This window comes from Ambystoma mexicanum, chromosome 6q (genome assembly GCF_040938575.1).
Source record: "Ambystoma mexicanum isolate Mex_15411 chromosome 6q, UKY_AmexF1_1, whole genome shotgun sequence".
NCBI classification, from domain to species: Eukaryota; Metazoa; Chordata; class Amphibia; order Caudata; family Ambystomatidae; genus Ambystoma; species Ambystoma mexicanum.
The window spans coordinates 1,585,327,770-1,585,336,391 of record NC_090937.1 but is presented as its reverse complement, the minus strand read 5'-3'; positions in this window follow the sequence as shown (position 1 = coordinate 1,585,336,391).

The following is an 8,622-nucleotide window of genomic DNA, read 5'->3' as shown; positions in this document are numbered from 1 at the left end:
CCTTAGAGACATACAGAGTAGTAGAACTCGAGAAGCGCAACAAATTCCTGGAAGACAGGGCGGAAGATGCCAAAGGACGCTCCAGACGCAACAATGTGCGCCTTCTCGGTATTCCCGAGGGAATGGAGAGCTCCATCCCTGCCAACTTTATAGAAACTCTTATATAACAAGAAATAGGCGCTGCCCACCTTTCGCAGGGCTTTGCCGTCGAGCACGCACACCAGTCCATACAGAAGAAACCGCCACCAGGTTCCTACCCATGCCCAATAATAGCCAGGATTCTAAACTTCTCACGGGAGGGTGGGGAAATTAGAAGAGGCAATGCCAAGATTGCCATTTACCCAGACTATACTCCCTCAGTACAAAGGGCAAGGAACTCGTTCATCCCAATCAAAGCCAGATTGCGTCAACTAAATATCAAATACATGCTAATGTATCCCTCGAGGCTCAAGATAATCCATAAAGGCAGAGCAATTTTCCTGGAGTCTCCGGCGGCTGCCACCATGTGGCTAGAACACAACAACTTGGCAGATAGTGAGGATGAGGCGCCGCTATCTGTATGATGGTCCCACAGGATGAGTCCACCCATCAACAAACAGTTGAAGAAAATTAAACCAAGGATTGCATAATGTAAGGCAGGAGGGAGTTGACCTACCAGACCGACCTACAACACCTCCCCAGCGAACGGACAGCCGACAGCATCCCACTGACGCATCAAACCCGCTCAAGATGACCTGGATGGGCCTTGGCAGGGCGGGGCACCCGAGCAATGCAGGCGCTGCACGACTGCTGGGTGCAATTGGTCCAGTTGGACAAGTTTGGTTTGTTTTATTTGTTGTTTTAGGTCAAATGGTCCTGCAGTCCTCAACACAATCAACTTTCGGAGCCGAAAGACACGACACAGCGGGCCGGGGGGCCAACCTTGCAAGCATGACAGCTGATATTAAGATACTGACCTGGAACATCAGGGGAAAGGGGACTTACATGCGTAGAAACAGGATACAATCCTTTCTGAGAAGAAAACACGTCTCCATCGCAATGCTTCAAGAAACACACCTTATCGCTGAAGTTGATGCTCGCATCCCCGACTGGTGGGGTGGCCAAGGCTTTGGTGCAACGTACTCTAAATACACCAGAGTAGTCCACACATGGATTAGCGGCCACGTCACTTTTAAACTCTGGTCCAAAGAGGCAGATCCGGAGGGCAGGTACCTCATTCTCCGCGGAAGCATTGAACAGACGGAGGTGTGCTTGGTCAACACATACCTCCACAACTGTGGAAGCGCACCGTACCTCACCAAGCTCCAATCGAAACTAGCTCCCTACAGAGACTGCTTCTTCATATGGGGGGGCGACTTCAATTGAGTTTGTGATCCCGCTCTTGACAGATCTGCTCCCCCGACACAACCTACCAACCAACTCTCCTCCGCTCTATGGAAAACCATACAGGTATTGGACCTATCGGAGGTGTGGCGGGACCTGCATCCAGAAGGTAGGGAATTCTCATACTACTCGTCCCAACACGAGGTATATACCCGTATAGACTACCTACTGGTAGACAAAGTACACCTCCCACAGGTAGAATCGGCCTCATACCTACCTAGAACTATATCCGACCACTCCCCGCTCCTCCTGGTATGGAAACCGAAGGGCCCCAGGCCACATATACCGATGTGGTGGATGCCAGCGGACGCCCTAATGGATGAGGCATTCAAAGAGGAACCCCGCGATAAAATAGTGGAATATACGGATAATAACGTGGGAAGTGTGGACAGATGGAGTACCATCTAGGAGGCCCTGAAGGTAGTGGTACGAGGGGAGATCATAGCCAGTGCCGGAGGGATCCGGAAGACACTCAAAGAGGAACTGGAGGGGGGGTGAGGAGAAGATCAGACGACTAGAGGCCGTGCCCAACAAGTCACTAGAACTCGAAAAAGAACTGTCCGCAACAAGGAGGAACTTCCAGGAAGCCTGGTTCAGACTAGCTAAATTTGACTGTGTGGCGAAGACCACCAGGGCCCGCTCGGAGGGAGACAAACCAGGTAGGCTACTTTCGTGGCTGTGCAAAAAAGAGAACCGAAAACCCTAAACCTCAAGATCCAAGACCAGTTAGGTTCCACACACACAACGCAAAAAGCGATTAACGGGGCATTCAAATGCTTCTACTCTCAATTATATAGCCACAAGTCTGTCGTCCCCCAGAGTGACAACTACGATACGCTAGATGAAATAGGCCTCCCGCACTAGAGGAGGCCCAGAGGGAAACACTGAACTTAGAGCTCACAATCGAAGACATACAGAAGGCTATTAGAGCACTATCCACATGTAAGACCCCCGGCAGCGACGGGTTACCTCCAGAGTTCTATAAAACATTCACAGCTGAGCTAACTCCAATTCTACAAAGTCTACAAAGAAGCCTTCGAAACCGAGGTGTTACCCGATAGCATGAACAAAACCCTAGTGATCCCTATACCCAAACCCGGGAAACCAACCGCCGAGTGTGGCTCTTATAGACCCATAGGCATCCTCAATTACGATATAAAAGTCCTCACCACCATACTTGCCAATAGATTATCTAAAGTTATTTGGACCCTAATACATGAAGACCAGAATGGGTTTGTCCCCGGCCGTAGTACAACAACAAACCTATGCAGACTACAACACATCATAGCGCACACAATGGACTCGCAGGAACCCTATGTAGTAGTCTCTCTAGATGCCATCAAAGCATTTGACTCCATATACTGGGAGTGGCTCTTAGCTATCCTGAAACAATTCGGCCTGGGCAGCCACTTCACCCGTTGGGTCGAGATAATGTACAAAAAACAGAGAGCAAGGGTAAAAACCGGCAGAACGGTGTCTGCACCTTGTGATATACAGAGGGGCACCAGGCAAGGATGTCCACTTTCTCCTATGTTGTACATACTTGGGCTAGAACCGCTGGCAATATTTATCGGGAAACAATTCTTTGACGCTGGCATAAACATCGGGGGCCGATATCACGTGATCTTGCTATATGCAGCTCATGTCTTACTTTATTTAAGGCACCCGCAACTTAACCTTCCCACAATCCTGGCAGCACTAAAAAATTTCGCAAGAGTATCAGGGATATCATTTAACCCAGAGAAATCTATTATATTCCCGCTGGCGGGCATGGTGGGGACTCAAACATCTGCTCTCCTGGAAGTCGGGATAGGTTGGGAACCTCACACATTTCGACATCTGGGCATCAATATTTGGCATGCCCCCGATCAAACACATAGGGGCAATACCCTGATAGCAATACAAAGACTCAAAAAATCAACAAGGTTCTGGACCAGGCTTCCGCTATCAATGATGGGCCGAGTGGCCATTGCTAAAATGATAGTGTTACCACACTTCCTGTACTTCTTCCAAAATGTCCACTACTATATACCTGATGCCTTTTTACGAATGCTGGGCATACTATTAAAGGACTTGGAGTGGGGGAGCTCCAGGCACAATCTCGCCCTAAACACATTAATGCTTCCATATAAAGCAGGCGGAGTCCAGCTTCCCGATCTAGAGCACTACTTCCTGGCTGCCCAACTCACCTTCATGGCCAAATGGCTTGCGGATGACCTCACCTCTGAGACAGACCTCCTAAGCCACTTAATCGCTCCGGTGCGTCTTAAAGAAATTCTCTGGGTCCGATGGAAACAGTCTGCGAGAGTTCCACTGCTCATCCAACTGGGCCGTAAAGTCTGGGACAGAGCACTGAAGCTACAGATGTTGGTGAACCCATACTCCCCAGAGACACCACTCATCGCTGACACCTGCTCTAGCAGTGACGAATTGGCACTAACAAGACTATGGGAAAGACACAGCGTCTACACCTGGGGGGATTTGTATGTGGGAAATTCTTTCCGTGAACTTGACTCCCTGATAACCGATGACAGACTCCCCAAAGGACAGCACCTCCGTTACCGGAAAATCAGGGAGGTAGCAAAATGAAAATGGAGCGAATGGCCAGAGGAACCGGAACCAGATCTGACTATGACCCTACTGCACAACCTGGGAGACAGCTGGAAACCAACCTCCAGGATATATGCCCAGCTCACAGACAGATCTAACCCGAAGAGTAAAGCTCTGAAGGGCTCATGGGAAACAGACCTGGGAACTAGTATCACGGAACAGGAATGGGGAAGAATTCAACAATACCCTAGAGAAGTGTTGAGAAACACCAGATTCAGATTGATTCAACTAAAAGTTCTTCACAGAACGTATATGACCCCCAGTAGAATCACGCAATTCAGCAAACCTCCAGCCCCGCTATGCCCCGATGCAACTCAGAGGATGCAGGAATGGCACATATGTTTTGGAACTGCTTAAAGATACGGGACTTCTGGACCAAAATTCAACGGGCATGCAGGGGAGCGGGCCTGACTCGCTACGAATGGACATCTAAGGAATGCCTGTTGGGCTCCTATCCTCGGATAAGTAAGATTAGGCACATCGTCAAACTCATGGACATGGCCTGCATATTGGCCAAAAGAGCAATCGCTATGACATGGAAAACCACAACTGGTCCTCATTACGCCAAATGGCTCAAGGAACTGGAACACTGGTCAGAGGCGGAAACCAGGCTGTGGGGGGGAAGAGATAGCCAGGACTGGAGAAGGCCCGATTATGACCTATGAAGCCTGGAAATCATTGCTATGGGACATGTTCTACCCATCTGACGACAAGCCTCCATGAACAATACCACCCTGCCCGAAACATTGGACACACAAATGGGACCACACCCCAGGACAGTCTGATCCCCCCTATTCAGTAGACGCAGCTTCTCTGAAAGGCAGGTCTTGAACCTGTTTCTATTGCTCCCGGATCAGCTCCAGAAGAAGACGCGGACTGTTACGACCTTAGTTTGTTTGTTTAAAGTTGTGTTTTAATTAGGCATCCCTTCTCTCCATCCCTTTCCTTCCCCCTTCCCCTTCGCTCCAACCTCAATAAGGCATATATAATTCATTAATGCATGTTGTTTGTTTGAAATGTCAATAAAAACACTTTAAAATAAATCAGCAAAAGCCAACCAATTTAGTTTCAGGGAAGGAGTTCTAACCGGGAAGGCGTTCAGAGAATCCCATAAACACCCAATATCAGAAATATATGTGTGGAAGGGGGCAATCACACACTCCTATCTGAGCCCAACAAAAGGTTAATTACTCTCGTTAAAGCCCCCTCCCTAGTTAGCCTAACCTGCACCTGAGTATCTGAGTATAACAAAGAAATCAACTTACCAAACGATGCAGGCACACCACACACAAGTAATTTAAACATTAATTGTTGCCTGTTAACTCTATCAAATGCATATCATGGCATGTCCATGGATGCCATTTAGCCAGTCCTGATGGTCCCGTCTAAGACAGATACTTGAACATGCACTAAAATGACACCATTAAGAGAAGTGCCCACCTGTTGCCTACCTGTTGCGTACATGAGTTACTTGACTAGATCCAGAACCAGAGCCGAAGACCTTCTGGGAGCCAATGAAGATTAGGCCAGCCCCACAACCCCGTATTTAGGTGAGCCCACAGGGAGAATTGTAACACTGGCTGTTATTCACCCAAATAGGTGGAGGCGGCAGATAGTAAGCGCCTCTATATGATGCTTGGTAACGGGGTTCAAGAGCTACAAAGGATGACAAGAACGTCAGAAGATTACAAATCTAGATGAACCCTTTCCTTATTCGAACCTTGAGTACAATGGTTACCTTAGATAAGACGCTAGCCTGACCCTCCAATCATCAATCAAGGGTCTTGTAGTGTAACAGGGAATCCTGTCTTCAATACAGTTTATGCAATCTTGAAACAAGTACACAAGTACACAGAGCAAATTACCTAATACAGGCGCAGCGGTCATCTGTGTTGCGAGTTTGCAAGACAATGTTCGTTTGAAAACTCTGGTCTTAAATAGCTGTGTCATAGTCACGTGATATTACACAGGGGCAGAGATGGTAGGACGGTGGCCATCTTGGTATGGGCTGTAATGTCCAGTTGGAGGCGCCATCTTGGAAGGGAGGAAAAGCAGCAACCCATCCCATATGAATGGTCGAAAGACCGGAGGATTCAGGTAAGGTATTCCCTGTTCACGGCAAGCCTCGATGGACTCTAGCTATAACCGCCAGATAACAGCGTGTCCATCGCGGTTGCCACAAACGTCCTGGCAGCAGAGGTGCTGATGAAAAGTTTTGTTGTGGGATCCTAACACTGTAACAAGTACCTTTGTGATGCAGACATAAGAAGGGGTTGGGTAGTACTGCTCTTGTTATCAGTCCTGCCCCACCAACATGTGGACCTCTGGAGTGGGTAGGGGTAGTTCTGCCCCAAAACCACTCCTGCTTTCTCTAGCAGCAGACTTTAAAGCAGGGAGTATAGAGGGATATCATGTTTCTGTGCCAAAGTCTGCCCTCTTCTAGCTAAGAACTTTGGGGTAGCTGGGGTTGGAACTGCTCTTTGGTTACGTTTCCTACCCATAGCTGCCAGGTGTAGGTGTGGGTTCTTTGGTCAGGGCTGGATCTAACCTGCTGGTGGCTGTAGAGGTGGTTGCACTATCTACCCCTGTGTCTTAACTTTAAATGGGGTGCAGTGCAGCAACCTCTCCCAGAGATTTGGGGGGCTTTCTCCAGCTTTGGGTCACAGTAGTACTACCACTCTGGTTAGAGCAGCTTGTGACACTTAGGGATTTGGGAGGTTGGGTATTACCTCATGCCAGCTTCTCTCTAGCCACAGACTTTTTATGGGAATTGTGTTAGCAGACTGTAGATTAGCACTCCCCGCAGGATGTCGCGCTTGACCTCTGGCATGAAGACACAAAATGGCGAGAGCCGGCACGTCCCGCAAATCGCCATTCAGAGCGTGGGAGCAAAGAGGATTCAACGGCAGACTTGGCGCTCTTCCTGACATTGGCCTAGTACAAGGCTGCAGCTACATCACCTGCTTTTCAGGTCCCATTCCACTCAGATGATCACCTACCCGCATAAAAGAAAGTAAGAAACTATATCTAGTCATGAGCAAGTTGGCAATAAAGGCCCTGTTATAAGTTACCTGACCCGCCTACGTTGATTGGGTAGGCCACAACATAATTGGTGACGAGGATGCACGGATAGCCCAAGACCAGCAAGATGCAGGTTGCGATGCCACCCCAGCCATTCTTACAAGCCCCAGGTAGGCCAGTCATTCCATGGCTTCAGTGGGAGCTGTGAGAAACTTGACGGTGACTCACATTATGGTGCCCGGGGATTTGTCATCAAATTGACAGGGAAAAGGCCATTGCTACTGGATTCAGTTCCTGGGGGTGGACCAATGCGGGATGATCATCTGGATGGGGAGGTCCTCGGGAGTGGAAGTGGGATACCGATGGGTGAGACGCGGTACCCCTTTTCCTATTACACCTTTTTCCCATCCTACCCCGTAGGATATTCAGAGGTTCTACCCCTCCACCCCCGCTTTTCCAACACAGACACTTTCCTGACAGACAATGGACTAAATACAGGGCCGTTTACCTGACTTGTCCCAACACAAGGGTCAGGAAGAGACTACTCACACCTGACAGACCTTTCCCTTCACATCAGGGATAAAAGGCAGAGCACGAAAGCACCCTTCAGGCAAGGCCGAACACATGAGGAAGCAGCTATTCCGGACCGACAGTTTGAACGGAGGAGAAATTCAGAGAGACCTGGAGGGACGACGAAGAGGGAATTGCCCTTGCCCTTTTCAACTAAGACCTGTAAAGCCTCTGAAAGGGAAATCATAAGACCGGGAAGTTCAGCTGACGTGTGGTCTGACAGGTGTCAACGGCGTACAGGGCCTTCCACGCTGATAGCCAAAGCGGGGAGAAGTGCTTGCCGATGTGGTGGCATCCTTGACTCCCGAGACAAGAAACTCAAACAGTTCAGCAGAGCCGGTGAAGACAGATCGTAAAACTGAACTCTGCTGGGTCCAAGGTTGAAGGCGGCAACCTTGTTGAACAAAGAACTTGTGTAAATGAACTTTAAAGAAACCCTAGTAAAAGGTTCAGAAGCAGAGTGGTCAGGCGTTGCGGGGGCATTCATTTTGAAGGACTCTGACTTAAGCCTTTTTGGGGTAATATTGTTTTGTTGAAACTACGAGAGCCAAGAGGCCATAGGAGAGGTCAGTGTGAAGTGTCAAAGTGGTCCAATGAGGGTCGAGCAAAACCCTTTCTATGCTCGAAAGTCTTTGAAACATTGGACTGTGAATAAAGGAAAGCTTTATTGGGACTTAAAAGAAAGCCTGCATGGGGCTTAAAAGAAAGCCTGACTGTGGGCTTAAGAGAAAGCATGACAGTCACTTGACTGGTGACTGGAAAACCAAGGGATGTGAATCCTGCATAGTGTTAAAACACCTATGAACATTGTGGCGGCAAGTGTGAACCCGGCCGAGGGATGTCCACAATGAATAGTTGTTAACTGGTAAATGTGAACCCGATAGAGGGATGCCTGCGAATTGAGGGTAATGTGGTACCTGAATAACTGTAGACCATTAATTGCAAACGGTTACAGCACTGACCTGGGTAGATGCAGCAGTAGTTGATAGGAGAATCCTCCTGGTTGCCCTACCCTTTCCTGCAAAGTATAGCTAGGAA